Raw genomic sequence first — 8,060 nt, 5'->3', positions numbered from 1 at the left:
TTCTATTAATTATTGAGGTTAGGGTACTGAAATGTTAGGCTATGGGTTTATTTCTCTCTCCTTAAAGGTCTCTCCATTTCTGCCTCATGTACTTTGAGGTTCTCTTATCAGTTTAAGATTGCATTTCCAGAGCTAGATATGGTGGTGCACACCTCTAAATCCAGCACCCCACTCAGGAGGCAGAGGCAGAGGCAGGTGGATCTCTGTGAGTTTGGGGCCAACCTGGTCTACATGGTGAGTTTCAGGCCAGCCAGGTCTACATAACGAGGTCCTGTCTCAGAAAAATTATATTTCTTTCTTTCTTTCTTTTTCAGACAAGGTCTCACATGTCCCAGTCTTGCTGTGTAGCTGAGGATGACCTTGAAATTCTCCTGCTCCCACCTCCCAAGTGCTGTAATCACATGTGTGTGCCACCACACCTGGCTAGAATTCCTCATCTTTTTTGATTTTTTCACTTGTGACTGAACTCATGGATAATAGCTAGAGCTGAAACAACCATCTTAGACCCACAAGAGTAAAACTACATGTTCAAACTAGTCCCTGAAATTTGCGGAAAACATTTCATCTGTATTTCCATCTATACCCTGGATTTCTGTAAGAAATAAACTAGGGGTCAGTGAGTTCAATCCCTGAGATACACATGATGGAAGGAGAGAGCTGACTCCCACAAGTTGTTTCCTGACCGCCACACATGTAACATGGCAACTCCCCTCCCATACATGCACAGGAAATAAATAAGTAAATGATTAAAGTGAAAAATAAATAAGCTTACTGCTCAGAGTCATGCTGTAGACTGTGGGAGCCTGAAGAGATATTTGTGCCTAGCTTTGACTCCAGGTGCCTTTCTCCTGTCCTCACTGACAGAGCTTCCCGCTGGAGAAGGCACAGTCCCCGACCTCCTCCTGAGTGAAACTCACCCCTGGGACTCAGTGATCAGCATCAGAGGAGATAGTCTCCTCCTGTCTTGTGCTAAGTGAGTCAGAAGGGCCTGGGCAGCCAGTCATTTAGGTGTCAAAGGACTCACTGGTATGTGCCCTTCCTCTACACTTTCCTTCAGAGGGCTAGCCTCAGCTCTGGGATCTTTGCCCACCTTGGCAAAGGAGAGAAGTCTAGAGCAGAGGTCCTGCTGATCTTGCTTAATGATCACAATGAGAAGAGGACCCACACTGTTGCCCTCACAAAAGCACCTACTTGATGGACACTGACTGTCCGGTAGCCTCCCCCAGGCTGGCTTTGTGGAAGCACCTTTCCTTGGTTGGTCCCCCACCTATCTGCATCCAAATGGCTCCTGCTGGCTTCAGCAGTGCAGTCTCTCCAGACCTATCTTCATTTTTTCACTCTCTACCAGACAACATCCTCAGTCTCCCACAGACCTCAGGCTACTCTTGACATGTGATTCTCCCATGGTTCACTGCTTCCTCAGAGGAGAAGGCAGCTTTGGAGGTCTCCTGCTTCCTTACCATAAGCACTTGCCCAGTGGACCCACTGGTCCAAAGCACCACAGAGCAGAGTCCCAGCCTGGCTGCCTACTTGGGCCCAAGTTGTAGTACAACCCCTTTCTTAGAATTTTTAAAAAGCTATTTTTATTTTATGTGTACGAGTGTTTTGCCTACATGTATATGTGTACCATGTACATGTAATGTCCATGGAGGCCAGAAGAGGACATTGGAACTGGAGTTATGGTTGTTGGCTGCCATGTGGATGCTGGGAATTGAACCTGGGTCCTCTGCAAGAGCAGCCAGTGCTCTTAACTGCTGATCCATCTCTCCAGTGAGACCCCTTTCCTCTCCAGAGACAAGATGAGCCGAGGTAAGCAGACACCCAGCCACAAACAGTATCAGAGCCATGACAGTAAACTACTGTTTCTCGCAAACTTGTAGTTCTGAGGCAGGTTAATTGCACAGCAGGTACAGGATGGTCAGTATGGTGATAGGTAAATAGCCTGGTCCCCACACACCTGTCTACTATCTGGCCACTGGTTGACCCTGCACCAAGCCTCCCTTGATTATTTCTAACATCTTCAAAGTCACATCATATGAATTCAAAGGTCACCTTGCCTCTTTGCTACTGTTGTCCCCATTTTTTTTTTCCTTGTTGTATGACACTGGCTGGTTTGGATATAGTTTGAGTGTGTTCTCCAAGGCTTCACATGCTGAAATTAAATGCCCATTGTGGGTTATTAAGAAGGCAGAAGCTGGGTGTGGTGGTCCATGCCTTCATTCCTGGCACTCAGGTGGCAGAGGCAGCTGGATCTCTTTAAGATTGAGGCCAGCATGGTCTACATAGTGAGGTCCAGGCCAGCTGGGGCTACAGGTAGACAATCTGGCTGGTGCTTACAGGTGGGACTTGAGTGATGATTAGATAAGGGAATGGGGTAGATCCCTGGTGAGTAGAGCCTGAATCCTAAAGACTATAAGAAGAGAATTCCACAAAATGTACGTGTATATTCTGTCTCTTGCTAGGTAATGTCACCTCAAGACTGCCAAGCAAGAAGGCCAGATGAAGTCTTGATTTTGGATCAAAATGGTGGGGCAAAATCAACCACTTTTTAAAAATAAATACCCTGCTTCCTATATTTCATTATAGGAATGGCAAATTAACTAAGACACAAAACTGCAAACAATTCAGAGTTGTTTTATGTTTGTATGTGTGTACGGGTATGTGCTGTTTGAAAATGTGGGTAAGTTTGTGTAGTGCAGTGTCTCCAGCAACCTGGGAACATCTCTGAAGACATGGCAAATGTATCCAGAATCTCTCTGATTGCTCAGCAGAGGGGGTGGGGCCTCCTGGATACCCAGGCTGTACTAGCAACAGAAATAACACGCATTGTCATGAGTGGGGCTTGGAAAGACAATCTGGCTCTCTCCACAGGAGCCAGGGCAGCACGGTGGCAAGGGATCAACAGAAGGAAAGTCCAGGGACCCAAACTCAAGAGTCACCAACTCACACCATGGGCACCCAAAAGAACTTCCTCTGGCCTCTTTAGCAAGGGCTAAATGTCTAAGGCTGTGTCATTGTCCAGTGGCACACCAGAGAAAGGGCTTCATATCCCCCGCCCAATGCAGTATCTTTGAGGAGCACCCCTATGTGGCAAGGGAGAGGTGACAGGAAGGGAAAGGTGACAGCCAGCAAGGGTCATGTGCTCAAGCAGGACACAGCCCCAGCCACCTGACGTGGGATGGAGTAGTCTAATTAGATTCCTGTCTCGGAAAATGCAAAGGCAGCCCAGAAAGCCACACAGCCTCCACAGCCACGGCACTTCAGATGGCTGTACTCAGCTACTGCTTGGTCCTTAATCAGCAGTGACTTCTGCTAAGGCTTTCAGTGCGCTGGTTGTTGAGAAGTTAATGACCTGTGGATCAGCACCGAAGTCCAGCACACAGCCCTCCTATCCCTTTTGCAGGGACAGCACTTCTTGCAAAGGCTCATTTGCAAGGAGGATGTTCAGGCTCTGTGACTAGAGAGCACTTACTTTGATAAAACATTGAGAACTGGGTTCACTTAGACTTGAGAAGTGTCTTATCACCTGCCTTAGGGTGATTACCTGAGAGAATTCTCAGGTAATGATGAGTAACAATAAAAAAAAGAGCAGTGGGGCTGGGGGTGAAGCCCAAGAGGACAGCGGCTGCCTAGCTTGCACAAAGCCTGTGGTTCCATCCCTAGCACCACTAAAGGAAAATCCCTGAATCTTTGAACTTCCAATACCAACAGCTTTTGCTGTCTGCCAGGCACTGTTCTAGTGCCTCTTCTTTCTATTCTTAAAAAAAATTTATTCATTTTTATTTTAGTGCCTGCTGGGATGTAAGTACACCACATGCATGAAGTGCCTGTGGAGATCAGAAGAAGGTGTTGGAACTGGAGTTACAGATGATTGTTAGTCACCATGTAGATGCTAGGAACTGAACCTAGGTCCTCTGCAAGAGCAGCCAGTGCTCTTAACGGCTGAGCCATCTCTCCAGCCATCCCCGCCCCCTTTCTACCTTTTCATTTTTTTGGTGACCTACAGGGAAGATGCTAGAATAGTCAGCCTGTGCGGGCTCTTCTGCTGATTTCAAGTGGTAGAAATCTGAAGCCATAAGAGAAAGACAGAGGAGGGTAGGGACAGGAAGGATGGACAGAAAACCAAGTTCCTGGCAGAGAAAGCAGAGGTCATCTTCAGCAACCATTCTGAGTTAGGTTCCATATAGCATATGTCTGTGCACCACAAAATGTGTTGGCCAGGCCTGAGGCCATAGATGAAGCCATCAGATTACAGTGCCTAATGATGCCGTGGAGGTTTTGGTTTGTGTAGCCACTCTGAACATTGGTGATGTGTTTATCAGGATATACCCCCATTATTAAACCACACATAACAGCTACTCTATTACTTAAATTAGAAATGGCAGCATATGTAGTTAAACTCTATGTGTGTGGTATTACTTAATCATATATTGTTATTGCAACTACATTAGTACATGTTACATATTTTATGATATATTAATGCATATTTTAAATATTAGTACATGTGGTACTTTCTGTTGTTTATGTATTCTTAAGTATACAGCAGCGAGCCAGGTGTGATGGTGCACGCCTATAGTCCCAGCACTTGGGAGGCAGAGGCAGGCGGATCTCTGTGAGTTCAAGGCTAGCCTGGTCTACATAGTGAGTTCAAGGACAGCTGGGGCTACAGGAAGACCCTGCTTCAAAAAAAGTATACAGCAGAATATAATGTACAATTTTTCCTCCACCTTTTCCACCGCACTGGGAAATGCCCATGTAGCCTCGTCTGCAGCAGGACTGGCAAGTCACCGCCCTCCTTCCTGCCCACAGTCCCTGCAGGTCTGCTTCCTCGCAGCCTCTCTTCTCCATCTCACCACCCCTTTTACCCTCTGCTGGTGCTTTGATTGCAGCCTGGGTCTCTTCAGGGCTTCCCAGAAGCCAGGACCATCCCTTCCTTTTTTTAAAAAAGGATTTTACTTTTATTTTATATGTTTGAATGCTCATGTGCATGATGGCACATGTGCATACTGGTGCCACCAGAATCCAGAAAAAGGTATCGGATCCCCTGGAGCTAGAGTTATGAACCACCTGATGTGTTTGCTAGGAACTGAGCGCTGGTCCACTGAAAGAGCAGCATGCCCTCTTAACCACTGAGCCATCCTCCCAGCCCTTCATCCCTTCCTTATTGAAGGTGGTGAGGTACAGGTATGCGCTTTCTGTATGGATGCTGCTCACTCTGCACCTTTGAAAGGGCCCTACCCACACTGCCAACTCTACCATGTCTCTTCTCAAATGAAGCAAGACCTATTGAGACCTGGTTCCTAGGTTCAGATCTCCTTTTCATGCCTACGAGGTCCATGCCCATACCCAACAGTTTCCCCTGCCTGTGCCTTTGACACTCTTAGGCAATGTAATAGAAAGCTAGTCTCCCTAGAATTCCTGATGGTCCCCTCCACACTGTGACCCCTCTGTAGATCTTGGCCATATTCAGGAGCAGACCATGATGAGACACAAGGATTGGCTTCTGTCCACAGCAGTTAGGGTTCCCCAGCCAAGGCAGCCTGCATGGAAGCTCCTGGGTCCTATTTCTGGTTTCCCTTCCTGACAACCCTCTGTGCTGAAGTCCTACCAGTGGCCCCATACCAATATGATTAGGGATGTGATTAGGGATCGCATCTATGAGGCCCTGCAAGCAAACTTCAACTGGTGCCACACAGGTGCCATCCTTCGGTCTCCTGGGAAAGCAAGGCCACCAGTGTTCACAGTAAAGAGGCAGACCGCCCTTCACAACTGTCCCCTTGTCCCCTTCCTGTTCCTGTAAGGGCCCCTAGTATTCTAGCTGGGGACACTGAAGCTGAGGCTGTGGGCTACCTTCTGACCAATGGAATGTGAGCAGAAGTGGCAGTGCCTAGGAGTAGGGGACGAGCACACAGCCAGCCCCTTGCCCATTTCTCCCAGCTGAGTCATGTGGGAAACATATTACAGCCTGGAGGAGCCACTTTGGCCCAGTCTGCTTCTTCTCAGACTGCTTCCAAAGACGAATGTGACTGTCTACCTTGTAAAAGCCACAGCATTTGGGGACTTCTGAGTTGCAGTGGTCTGACTCATGTGCAGGTTGATGTACCTGGTATCAGCAATGGTCTGACTAGGGGTGGGGGTGGGGGCGACACTGAAGGTCACCATGGCTCATTTTTGTTCTGTGATGCTGTGATTGATAGAAATCATTGAGTAGGAAGCCAGGTGTGCTGGTAGGCACTGGTCATGCTGGGACTCAGGAGGCTGAGGCAGGAGGATGGCAAGTTTAAGCCAGATTGAGTCAGAGACAAGAGGGAAAGGGAGAGAGAGTGAGAGAGAGAGAGTGAGTGAGAGAGAGAGAGAGAGAGAGAGAGAGAGAGAGAGAGAGAGAGAGAAAGAGAGAAGCCCTGAGCAAATGAGATACTCTCAAGAGCAGGCAGTCCTGAACATTGAGTAGGGGCTAGACCAGCAGATCCAGAGACTTCAGATCAAATTCAAATTCAAGAGCCAGTACTCTGCTGCTCCAGGCTTAGAAGCCAGAGGCTTAGGAACTCCAGGTACTCAGGGTGGAGGTGCACTGCTCCAGGCTTTAACACTAGCATCCTAGCACTGAGTAACTATTATAATTCTGTGTCACAACTCTCAGGCTCAGGGTACAGGCCAGAGTACAGGCAGTTTGTGGTCTCTGGCTCTTCAGTCTTCTCCAGCCAGCCTCAGTTCTCTTGCATCTGTACTTCTGCTTTGTGGTCTCTGGAGTCTCGGCCGCTCTCCCATTGCAGTGTTCTCTCCATCTCCCTTTCCTCTCTTGGAAAGCTGCTCTGCTTAGGAGAACCCTTTTCCTGGCCCTCATGTTTCAGGCCAAGCACAGGCAGGTGCCTTCTAGCTGCCTCAAAAAAGGATCTAGAGAGCTGCCTTATTATATATCCAGAAAGGGAATGTGGCAAGGCTGTCTGCACCAATCATGGGCAACCCTTCACGCAAATGAAGGACTGAGTTTTCACCCATCACAGCACAGTCCTTCATTCTGAGCCTACCAGGAGATACTTAGCTCTGGTCTATGTAGAAATGGCTGTAGGGTCATCTGGAGTTCACAAGACTAGTGATGGGTAGAAAAATGGCACAAGCTGTTTGAAAGCCCAGTGGCTGAGCTGGTGTCTCAGGAATCCTGTTATGCTGCGGTAGCCAGCACTGGATTGCCTATCGTTAACATTAACAGTGATATACCAGTTAGTTTTTAACAGTGCTCTACTCTTTTTTTTTTTTTTTTTTTTTTTTTTTAGTTTTTTTGAGACAGGGTCTCCCTGTAGCCCCAGCTGTACTGGAACTTACTATGTAGACCAGGCTGGCCTTGAACTCACAGAGATCCGCCTGCATCTGCCTCCCACTGGGATTAAAGGCGTGCACCACCACCATCAATGCTCTATTCTTAACCAAAGACCTTGGGGAGACTTGGATCATCTTCTAGATTCTTCCCCTATTGCAAATAATTGCAGGCCCACAGGCCCACATCTTCTGCTTTCTCTGCACACAGAACAGGACAAGCACTTCTCTTCCAGCTACCAAAATTAGAGGGTCGAAAGGTACCAAGCAGGTTGGGCCACTGCCATCCTCACCTGCTCCCCATGGTTTTCTAGACTCCATGCTGCTGAGAGGCAGGTTTGCATCCCCACTTACCGTAGACCACCACACTATGACAAGGGGACTTTTCCACCTGTCTGTTATGCGTGGTACAACCTGGAGCAGTATTAGCCCACCCCAAGTGGCAGCACTGAGGGGCCACAGGCAAGGAGACTGCAACAGCCAGTTTGCCTTGTTGTGTGCCCCCTCAGGCTCCGCTACAGATACAGACTCACTGAAGAGCAGGAGTACAACACAGGCTTCAGGTAAGGATCTGGGGCCCACACTGACTTACACCACCCCATATACATTCCCTGCCCCAAGATGGTCCACAGCTCAGCTGGACAGAACAACTAAGCTGTTGGTGACACACAGAGATGAGGGAATAGCATGTCCCATCAGTCCTTGGCCACAGAGGTACATGGGCTCATGGTTTATTCTTCTCAATG

This window comes from Nannospalax galili, unplaced genomic scaffold, assembly GCF_000622305.1.
Source record: "Nannospalax galili isolate Female #2095 unplaced genomic scaffold, S.galili_v1.0 scaffold332, whole genome shotgun sequence".
Lineage (NCBI taxonomy): Eukaryota > Metazoa > Chordata > Mammalia > Rodentia > Spalacidae > Nannospalax > Nannospalax galili.
Note: the sequence above shows the minus strand (reverse complement) of the source record.